General features: G+C 37.2%; 1 long non-coding RNA gene across 1 annotated transcript; it reads left to right on the top strand.

Annotated features, from left to right (window-relative positions):
* The first annotated feature begins 4,474 nt into the window (after positions 1–4,474).
* Positions 4,475–9,450, top strand: LOC107990227 (uncharacterized). Its single transcript, XR_001761780.2, has 2 exons — positions 4,475–4,732; positions 8,658–9,450. It is a non-coding gene; the product is annotated as an uncharacterized LOC107990227 (long non-coding RNA).
* The last annotated feature ends 1,660 nt before the right edge of the window (positions 9,451–11,110 follow it).

Here is an 11,110-nt window from a genome sequence, read left to right as displayed (position 1 = left end):
CTTGTCTTGTTTGTTTTTATACACAGCAGAATACAGCAAAACCATGTGGGCGTTTTTAAATCACTGCAGAAACTGGTTAATCCCTTGGTATGGAATTAAAAGCAATATCAACAAATGTCCAGTAGGTGTCCTCATTACCTCGTGATATATAAATGCTTCTGACAGCTTTCTGTAATAAAAAGTTATGCAGTTCTAAAAACAACAATGGTTTAATGTATTATTATTATTAATAACTAATAATAACAATAATAATTATTATTGTTGTTGTTGTAATAATAATAATAATTATTATTATTATTATGTTTTTCACTTCTGATGTTCTGGTAAGAGTTGAGATCAAATGTACATTTTACCTACATTTAGTGATGGTGCTTTAATTTGTTTAGTTTATTTTTAAAGATAATCTTAAAAAGACTATAGGAATTAATGGTATATAATGCAGAATCCTATAAAAACAAATCTGCATAAAAAATGTGTTTGTGATTTATTTAATTTCCCTGCCTGTCTGGCCTTAACAAATAGGACAAGTCTAGCTTTCCGTCATGGTAACAACACTCACACTAAGGTGAGAAGGGTGAGATACTGTAGTTTCACACCGTCTGTCAGCTTGTTTTCACAGTGAGGAGTGAGAAGAAGAAAGCAGATGGAGGGGAAAATGAAGAAGAGATTTAAAGTGCTTATGACTTGTTTCATTTATATCTCATTCACTCTCCTTTGTGCTACATTTGCAAAGTCCACCCGCAGTCACAAATGTTCACTGGTTTGGTTTTTGGCAGTGTAATAGAAGAGTGCATGGGTGTTCAGTGATGAGACGTCACGTGTGTTTGTGTGTGTGTGTCCACAGGTCTCTAAAGCTACATTTGGGTGCATTTGTCTCATTTCTTCTTCTGATGATTTTTTTTCTTGTCCCAGACATATCAGCCTGTGATCACTGATAACTATTCCATCTAAGCTTTCACGTCGCCTCCAGCACAAGTGCTGCTCACTGACTAATCCAGACCTATTTTGTCTGTGATGCAGACATTCATAAATATTGACTGCCTGCTTAGAAGTATGTGGTGTGAAAAAACACACTCACACACACACACAAAGTGAACTGACACTCCAACACTTTTACGTTGTTAGAAATAATCTCTTGATTAGAAATCTCTGCAGCTTAACATCAAATGTTGCAGTGTTTGATGAGATACTTCTCATGCAGTCGTAGTCAAATCATCATCTTTCAATAACTTGATGTTCTAATTTAATTACATTTGAGGTTTGGTTTAATGCTTTTATTTATGATTATTAAGCAATGCCATTGTTTCAGTTACTACAGAGTCAGTCACATTAAATCAGTGTTTCATAAAACTGTGTCTGCAGTGCCTCCTCCCCTTTTTAAGGATTATTGTCAACCCCTCTGGTCCAATTTAGTATAAAACTTGGGCCTCTTGGGTTGATACCAACTCTGATGTACTGAGGAATTGGAGAAAGACACACAGAAGATCTTCAACAGCTCTAGGCGCTCATTGTATAGTCTTATTTTTTATTGTCATCTGCTGCCCCCTAGTGAAAGAGTATTTACCTGTCCTGCATGTTACTGAAGAAGTGAAATGGAAATTATTTGCAGAAAATACATTAATTTTCAGACCAATTAAGTGACATTTTTTCCTGACACAAATCACTGTAGGTCACTCTTCTATAAGCTGTTGACTAGAGGAAGGACAAAACTTAGTGTGCAAGGTATGCAGTGAAAATTTGCATGAAATGTACTTTAAGGCTTATAGTACATTTCATCTGCTCTTGAGCCTTTACATCTGAACTGAAGTTGTCCAGACTCATCAGTACAGATACATTGTGTCTCAGTTTTGCAATACGCTACACCTAGATTTAGCCGACGGCAACTGCAAAGGCTGCAGAATCGTGCCTTGGCTTTTAAAGAGAGAAAACACAGTGGTGTCAGCCTTTTCCTTAAACAGGTAGGACACCTGGATGATCTTATTTCCTGCCTCATTTTTCTCTTTCTAACTTTGAGTTCTGAAGTTCTGTCAGGGCTGTGCAGAATTTTTTCTTCAGAGAAAAATTAAGTCACTTTTACACAGTTATGTACAGTCATGTTATGGAACCTAAGAGGTGACATGATGGTGGATAAAAGGTTTTACTGTCTGGTGCAGTTCAGGTGGTTAAAGCTACTGTACATTTACTAACTCCATTGATAAAACACACAATAAACATGTTTGAAAGTTATATACCAGTTACATACCAATGTAAGGCAACTGTCATGACAAGTAATTTTAGGGCTGTAGAAAAAATTATATAAAAATCATATTTTACCACTATGTGCAGTACAAACTTTTATTGTTTCTCTTGTAAAGTTTTTTTTCCTCCAAAATATAGGCCAAATATTGCCCTATGGGGAAAATAAAGTCTTCTGAATCTGAACCTAAATCTGAAAGCTGAGACTATTGGGACAGATTGTTATACAGTGCATTTCACAGACTTACATACTTCAAATATTGTTGCTTGTACTAAGCAGTACGACCCAGTTCCTAACCAGACACTGCAGGGTGCGTTTGTGTGTGTTTTCAAGTCAGTAAGTGTAAGGTAATAAGTACAGATTCAATGTATTTCTAAAGGTAGTCAGTGTTTACCTCTAACCAGAGCTCTGTGTTGAAAACTGTTGGACTTCAACTTGAACTGTTAAAACACCACCCATATTTATACTTATATTCACATAAAGTTTTTTTTTTGTTTGTTTTTTTTTTTTTGTATTCATCGACATTCATCTATGTCCGAATTGAAAAGCAAGGGCAACAGAGCTTATTTTGATTCATCAATAAAAAATAAAAAAAATCAATTTTTTTATAAAGCAGCTAAACATTTTTAAATTAAAATGTTGTGTGGAGACACATGGACAGTTCAGATTCAAATTTAGTCCTGGTCTCACCATGGATCAGACAAGAGCACCAGCACTTTGATTAAAAGCTGCTCACTGTACCAGACTTTTGTATCACAACGGTGAAAGTGAGGCTCTGAAAGACTGCATTGTCTCTGCCTCAACTCTGTGGGTCAGGGTCCCCCACTTCCTTCACACGCTGGCACACACAAAAGAGGGAGACAGAGAGCAGAGTTCTCCCCCAGGGACACCCTGTGGTTGCACCGCATACCAATGAGGAAAATAACTGACAATAAGTGGTAAATTTGTGCAGCTGCTACCCCATTTGTGCTTAGAACTTTTTAGTTCAATAGGTTTTCTTGTATATGGTTGATGTACCTTACTGCACAAACAGGATAAAAATATTACTAACACTATAGGAATTATAGGTAAAAACAGTAAAAACAAACTGTTGCCCTCAGCTTAAGTCCCATGCTTAAGACACACTTTTAGTTCCTCAGAACAGTACTTGCAAATGTTGGTATGTGGAGATCAATATATACTTTATCTTCTTCTTTTTCTTTCGGCTTTGTCCCTTTTTTTCAGGGGTTGCCACAGCAAATCATTGATTTCCATCTCTCCCTGTTCTCTGTATTTTCTACTTTGACTCCAACTATCTGCATGCCCTCTCTCACTGCATCCATATATCTCCTCTTCGGCCTTCCTCTTTGTCTCTCTAACATTCTTCTACCAATGTATCCACTGTCCCTCCTCTGCACATGTCCAAACCATCTCAATCTGGCTTCTCTGGCTTTTTCTCCAAACCTTCCTGTCTGTGTTGTCCCTCTAATGACCTCATTCCTGATCCTGTCCATTCTTGTCACTCCTAGAGAGAATCTTAGCATCTTTAACTCTGCCACCTCCAGCTCCACCTCCTGTCTTCTGCCTATTGCTACTGTCTCTAAACCATACATCATGGCTGGTCTCCCCACCGTCCTGTAAACCTTTCCCTTCACCTTAGCTGACACTCTTCTGTCACAGATCACTCCTGACACTTTTCTCCAGCTGTTCCATCCTGCCTGTACTCTATTCTTCACCTCTCTTCCACAGTCTCCTCTGCTCTGAACAGTTGATCCTAAGTACCTAAACTCCTGCACCTTCACCACCTCTGCCCCTTGTAACCTCACTATTTCACTGTTCTCCCTTCCGTTTACACACATGTACTCTGTCTTGCTGCGACAGACCTTACAACTTTATATCATCTATATACGTATCTAGAAAGAGAAGGAAAGGCTCACCACGTACATATTATTAGGCTTTACACCTAGTAGTATTAATTAGAAAAAGTATTAATAAAATTAATACACATTTATATGTGCAAAGGTTATCGTTTTGGGCTTCAAAACGTCGACAAATAAATACATGAACCACAGCTGACACATTTACTGACATTCTCATTCCACACACTCTGGAATGTGACGTCTCTAAAGAGGTAAGAGGCCGAGCTCATGATGGGATGTTCCAAGATGAGAAGCGTATTTACGGTTTATAAATAGCTCAGTAGTAACAGAATGGGTGAGGCAAAGGGAGACGGGTTGTGGGTGGTGGGTGGTGGGGGAAGGAGACGATGATCGTTTGACACCAACAACACTATCTCCGCCCTCAGCCTGTCAGCAGTCAAATGGACCCGTCGACTTCTCCACTTTACTCTGCACTTCGACCAAACAAACGGTCGATCGGAGTTTTCGACAACAGTTTACGGCCAAAGTTCATGTGTTGATTCGGTTTTTGCTGAAGCTGCTTCGCTCTGAAGGACAGATTTATCGGTTGAAGCCACCGCAGACGCATGGACAAGAGAAAACGGAGGAGAAATGTTGGGTGAGCTGTTGTTGTTGTTTGAGATGTTATGAATGTCCAGGGCAAAGCATCGGGATAAAGCCCTAATGTATCCCTTTAACACTTTTACAACACTATATTTATATGGCAGGTTTCTTAATCCTACGTGGAAAATGATATTACAGAAGTAGATGTTGGATTAAAAAAAAACACCAGTTTCGACGACAATACATGCAGAAATTGTGTGGTAATAATGTTTATCCTGAGATGTATGTATGGAATGTGTATGTAAATTAGTTAAAAATTGATCATTTCACTGGCAACTTTTTTTTTTCATTGATAACTTTTGCATTTTTAAAAAACAGTATTATTGAAATCTAAATTATATTATTTGCATGAGATTTTTCTTTTGACAACTTTACAGCTTTACAATGCAACATACATTCAAACCCTGACTTTACTAAGATAACAGTAACAAAAGGTGAAGTCTGTTAATGTTTGACCTCAATATGTTACCAATTAAGATATATTATATGTTATGAATATATAGTCCAAATCAACGTCCATATTTAACATTGCTTAAAGTGTCGTTAATATAAACAGAAGTACTCCGAGGCTGTGGTTTATGCATTATATTATTGCATTACTCAGATATGTCTGACTGCAACATAATTTATGGCATCCCTGAAGAGTGTTACAACATCAAATGATAAGATGTATCATCTCAACCAATCTCAGTCAACTAAAACTGATGACATGCAGCTTCAGGTTATAAGCTGTATCACTATTTCACTTCCTGATAAACTTCCTCAAACACTGTTGATTCTTCAGTTTCTGTTGAAGAAGCTTTGGTCATGGAGCAGCCACGTATCCTGGAGAGGAAGGAGAAGAGTGCAGGCAAATGAACAGATTAATGTGAAGTTGTCAGCTGCCAGGTGAGGCTTTAGGCACAAACATTGGCCTGTTTTGCATGTGACCACCACAGGTCTGTGGCAGCGTTTGTGCGTGTTGTAAAAGAGGCCATTCTCTTCAATAGCTTATATTTGAATACATTCACATTGTATTGTTTGCACAGGCACAGAGAAGGCCTTGTTTTCTGAGTCACGGGCATGAGAATTTCGTCTCTAGTTGTTCTTGCTGCATTTTGCTGTTCCGTGACTCCAGACTTCAGAAATCAGAACTGTTCCTCAAACCTCGAGTATTTACACCTTTATCTTTATATTTTATCTCTGGCTGTCAATGTGTGTGTATTTTGATTCCTTCATGTGTTTGAGGGAAGTTTTTGAAGTGTTTGATTTTCTGAACCCTTGAACCCTCTAATCATGCAATTCCTGAAAAAGTTTTATTCATATATTTTTATCTGAATTCAAAATGATTGCAGCATTAGGCCGTAGTTAACACAGCGTTCCAAGGAGCTGTCTGTGTCTAACAAATGAGAACAAATTGTTCTTGTAGTAAATAAACATGAACCACAATCATCTAATTTGGTGAAGTAAATAAATGCTAATTTTTATAATTAGCCTTAATGAATAGCTAGTGTGACAGTTATGTGCTTGTTATATGCACCACTGACTGTGTGAAATCAATACATGCTTGCACACTCTTTTCAGATCAACATACACACAGAGACAGAATCTTCCTGCCATATCTTCCTGTATCTGAGTACAAAAAAGCTCCTAACATTTTGGAAATCTATTCATCAAAACTCCAAGAGCCATTTTATTGACAGTTTCCCAGTCAGTAATTACGAGGATAATTTTCTGCACAGTGATGCCAACAGCTTCCTGAGTGGGACCCATCTGGTACAAAGACCCAACAAATACGTTGGAGGGCAGATAAAATGCATCACTGCTGTCTAGTCAGACTCGGAGCGATCCATCTTTATTTTGCCTGCTCAAAATGCCTATAAAAGGAGGAATAACTTTGAAATGAGTTCCCAACTGTAGATTGAGACTGTTGCAATATATCCCCGAGTTGGGAGTGAATAGGGAAATATGTGCTCTCATTAGAAATGCATTAGAAGGAGAGGATGAGAGGTGAACCTGGAGAGGGAAATATTCACAATCCTTCTCCTGCTTGATTTCTCTCTGTGTGTCAAACAAAGCAGAGCAGTAGACCTCTGTGACCTATTTAGGCGATTAGATCCTAACAAATTTATCTGGAAAAAAAACATTACTGCTCAAAATCATGCCAAGGGGAGGCTAAGTCATTGCAGGCTGCATCTTTATCCCTCTAGTAATTTCATTCTTCCTTGTCAGTGTAATGGGATCAAAAATTTAAAAGGGAGAAACTTTGAAAAGCAACTGCAGCTAATGAGAATTTTGTTGTCATGTAATAATCTGCCACTATTCACCAAGTGTTACACATAATAAAGCTCAATGCCTTTCATGCCTTGTTTTTTTATTTCTAATATTGTTTTTAATTAAATGTGTTACCTTACTTGGGAGCTACTTCCAGGTTGAACCCTCTTTTGACTTTAAAGCTTAATGGAATGTTTGTGACGGATTCAAAGGTTTCTCAGTGATTTTGATTCACGTTGACTTGACATCATTATACTATACATTTGCACATTATCCAAATCACCTGTTTCATCAAAATCAAAGGTGTTGTATTGGATGTACACAGTGGTTCGCAAAATTTTTCAAGAATCAAAAATCTCGATAAATTAAGTCATATTATATAATGAATCAATATCAACATCACATAACACAATTTTCAAAAAAAGAAAATAAAAGTGCAGTTGTGCGGTCACCACTTGAACCATTTTCATGTTCCTTAAACCCCTCCATGATTATTGGGGTTTTTCTTCACAGTGTGTTATCCAAAAAGACAGAAGCAATCAATCAACAATCTTGTTAGAACTTAGCTAGAAGCTATGTTGGTATGTATGGGCCCAAAGTGTGCGAAGAAAGAATCCCCCACACTGATATTGAATATTATTATACCACCACCAGCAGTGAATCATTTATACAATGCAGGATGGATTATTTCCTCCAATTTCTGATACAGCGTCAATTGACACAATTTAGACCAAGAAAGGTATTTGGATTCTTCTTTTGTGTGATCATTTTAAACCTTGCGTATTGCATTGAAACAAATATGGCAACTGATGATATTCAACTTCAATATTCAGCATCCTAGTCATGTGACAGGATGCTGAATTTTAAGAACGAGCTTTCTTTTCGGCTCCAAACTTTCACCTGTGATGAAGAGTTTGGAAGGTGTTAGCTGGATGTTTTTACTTTATTTGGACCATTCCCAGTCACAGTAGAGATAGGTAGAGGGTAAGCTTACCGTAGATCAGGTGTTCCTGTATATACTAGCAGCGCAAAGGGAGTACTGATAGACTGAGGACAATTAAAATAGAATTTAAAATAAAGATGTCATTCTATATTTACGTTGAATCTCTTATATGATTAAAGTTAGTAATCATATAAGTATTGGATTAAGCATTTAGTCGAAGTTTATTAGGTTTATATGAGTAAATACATATTAAATATTATCAATGTAGTTAATTATGTAGGTTAATCATTTTAGCCCTAAAAGTTAATCATAGTAGCTCCCCAACCAAAAATCTATTGACACCCCTGTTTTTTTTTTTTCTGTCTTGTTCCCTAAATCATGCATAATCATCAACATCATCATCATCAAGATTCTCTTGACAACTTCAACAGGTGGAATTGTTGTAAGTCTGATTGGATGTTTGCATTGTTAAATAGGTGTTTTCAATGATGTGGCCCGTAACACGATATTAATAATGGGATTGAGCCACTTTGGCCCAGTGACTTGATTGTGAGGAGGAAAGTAATCTTTGCTGAGTTGACCTCAGGGGCACACCCAGCTGGCTCTCCTGACATCAAGGTTAATTGTTGTCAAATATGACAGTGTGTGTTTGTGTGTGTGTAGTGTGTGAGAGCAGGAGCCTGGAAACATTTCTTTTCATCTGAGCTATTTACTTTTCTTTCAGAGATTAGTGGTGGAGGTGGAGTGACCAGTGTGGAACCAAATGCAGACATTTTACACCTCAGTGTGAATTCTGATGTTGCCACAGTGAGCACCGTGAACACAGCTGAGCATGGAGCATGAGTTAAGGATGGGTCTGTCCGTGTGGGCCATCACAGCTATTGTTTGTAACTCTGTGGTTGGTGTTCTTATCCTCGTCCTCTTCATCATCCTCTGCAAGGCCTGCAAGGTTCCTTCACACACAGACAAAATGCTCACTTTCACAGTGCAGAAGCAACCAAGCACAACACAGAGATACCTGCTGACTGTAGCCTGAACACCACACGATGAGACTCTGTGGACCAGCCAGTGGCCAAATGTTGAACGGCAGAATTAAATTATTTTGTTATCTCTGGTTTCTTTTTACATGTATCTTTCTGTCACCTACATCCCCTCCACAGTCGGTGGAGCTCATGGTGAGCTAACTAAGCAAAGAGTTGTGACAAGGCCAGTGACAACAACATCAGTTGGGTCCAATCCTCTTATCTCTGCTGTGCAACGATGGGATTGTCCATCTGTCAGTCTGTTTGCATTTTCTCCCACACAGGCCGACCAGGATCTCCCCCTCTTCATCTTTTGATTTCGCCTGTCAGATCAAAACAAATGAGGAATTTGAGAAAATGTTATATGTTCAAGCCTTAAAATTTGCAATTATTACTTAGTATCATGTCAGTCTTGAAGATCACCCTCCTCCCATTTGGGTTTCAAAGCTGATGTTTTTTTTCTTGCTGAAGAAAAATAAAAATACATTTACTTTAGTTCACTAGTCAGAAGTCTGTGTAATGTGATGATGTCACGTCTGTGATAATTCTCCAACACATTGCCTGCTGCAGAATGCACTTGTTTCAACTCCTTTAAGAAAACACACTTTTTAGATTGCTCTCCTTTTCATATTTCAGAAGTACATGTCCTCACTTCCTACTCTGAGTTTCCTGAATGTTTTTAAAAGGGCTGTCAAATGATTACATTTTTTAATGTGATTAATCACGATTAATCATGATTTGGTGAGATGAATCAGCATTCATAAAATGTCCTCCTGACTTGTTAATATATAATTATATTTTTTCTTAAATTTCCCAGTCTTAGTTAAGTAATTAGCCATATCCCTTCACATTTGTATCATTGAGGACACATTTGAACTACTGGTACTGGATGGTTGTTGCTCAATGTTGCTGATATTGAGCAACAACCAACTTATAAGATTACTCCTCTATATGTGTCTCTGTGTTCAGTTAAAGTCTCAGTAGGAATAGTAGCCTCATCTGATTGCTTTTAATCAGGAACAAACAAGACCAGTGAAAACACTTTCTAATACTTGTCCATTACACAGTGTTTATATTTGCACTGGATCTTCATTGTCTGTTTTTCTCCAAATGAAAAATATTTTACAAAGCTGTTGTTATGGTCTATGGAGAACAATTTAAATAATGTTACATCACAAATTGGACTTCATATTTTAGTGTAAATTATAATTAGATTATTGTTGGACCATACTCCGCAGGAGACAAACACAAAACATCAATCAGACAGATGTAGCCTTCTCAATCTTCCATTATACTATAAGAATATATACTTACTATACTTTTTTTTTTATACAGCGATCAGCTCATTTTTCTATTGTCCACCTGTTTGGGGTCCTGTACAGTAGATAGATAGAGATAGATTGAAATGTATTAATCCCATGGGAGTTCCCTTTGGGAAAATAGACAGATAAGGAAAGTACAATAAATACTACAAAATACAAATACAAAAGGAGTAGCAGCACACTGTTTAGAAACGTGAACAGTGGATGTTAGTAGATTAGTAGGTTAGTAGTAGTAGATAGATAGGTTAGTGTTAGTAGATTAGTTTTAGCCATTATTATTATTGTGTGTGTGATGTAGATTGTAATCTCAATTATTATTTATCAATAATAAGTGGTGGCTTAGCGGTTAAGGAAGCAGACTTGGGTCCTGAAGGTTTCAGGTTCAAATCCACCAGCTGCCAAGTTATCACCGCAGTACTCTAAGCATGGTACCATGCCCACACAATGACAAGTAGTTCACTTTCCTTCCTTATTATATTTTTATTATAGTATTGTTATTACTAAACTAAATTAGTGTTACATATATATATATAAATATATATGTATAGGTATATACTTATATTTATGCAGCCATTATTATTAGGGGTTACTATAATTATACATGTCCTTTTATATAGGATAGATATTAGTAATATATTTATTTATACATAGTATATTACTTATGCATATACATATATACATACGACCACATCCACATACACTATATTACCAAAAGTATTGGCTCACCTGCCTTGACTCATACTATGAACTGAAGTGCCATCCCATTCCTAACCCAGAGTTCAATATGATGTCAGTCCACCTTTTGCAGCTATTACAGCTTCAACTCTTCTGGG

Source organism: Cynoglossus semilaevis, chromosome Z (genome assembly GCF_000523025.1).
Source record: "Cynoglossus semilaevis isolate Cse_v1.0 chromosome Z, Cse_v1.0, whole genome shotgun sequence".
In the NCBI taxonomy this organism is placed as follows: Eukaryota; Metazoa; Chordata; class Actinopteri; order Pleuronectiformes; family Cynoglossidae; genus Cynoglossus; species Cynoglossus semilaevis.
The sequence above is the reverse complement of the archived record's forward strand: the minus strand, read 5'-3'. Positions and strand labels throughout refer to the sequence as shown.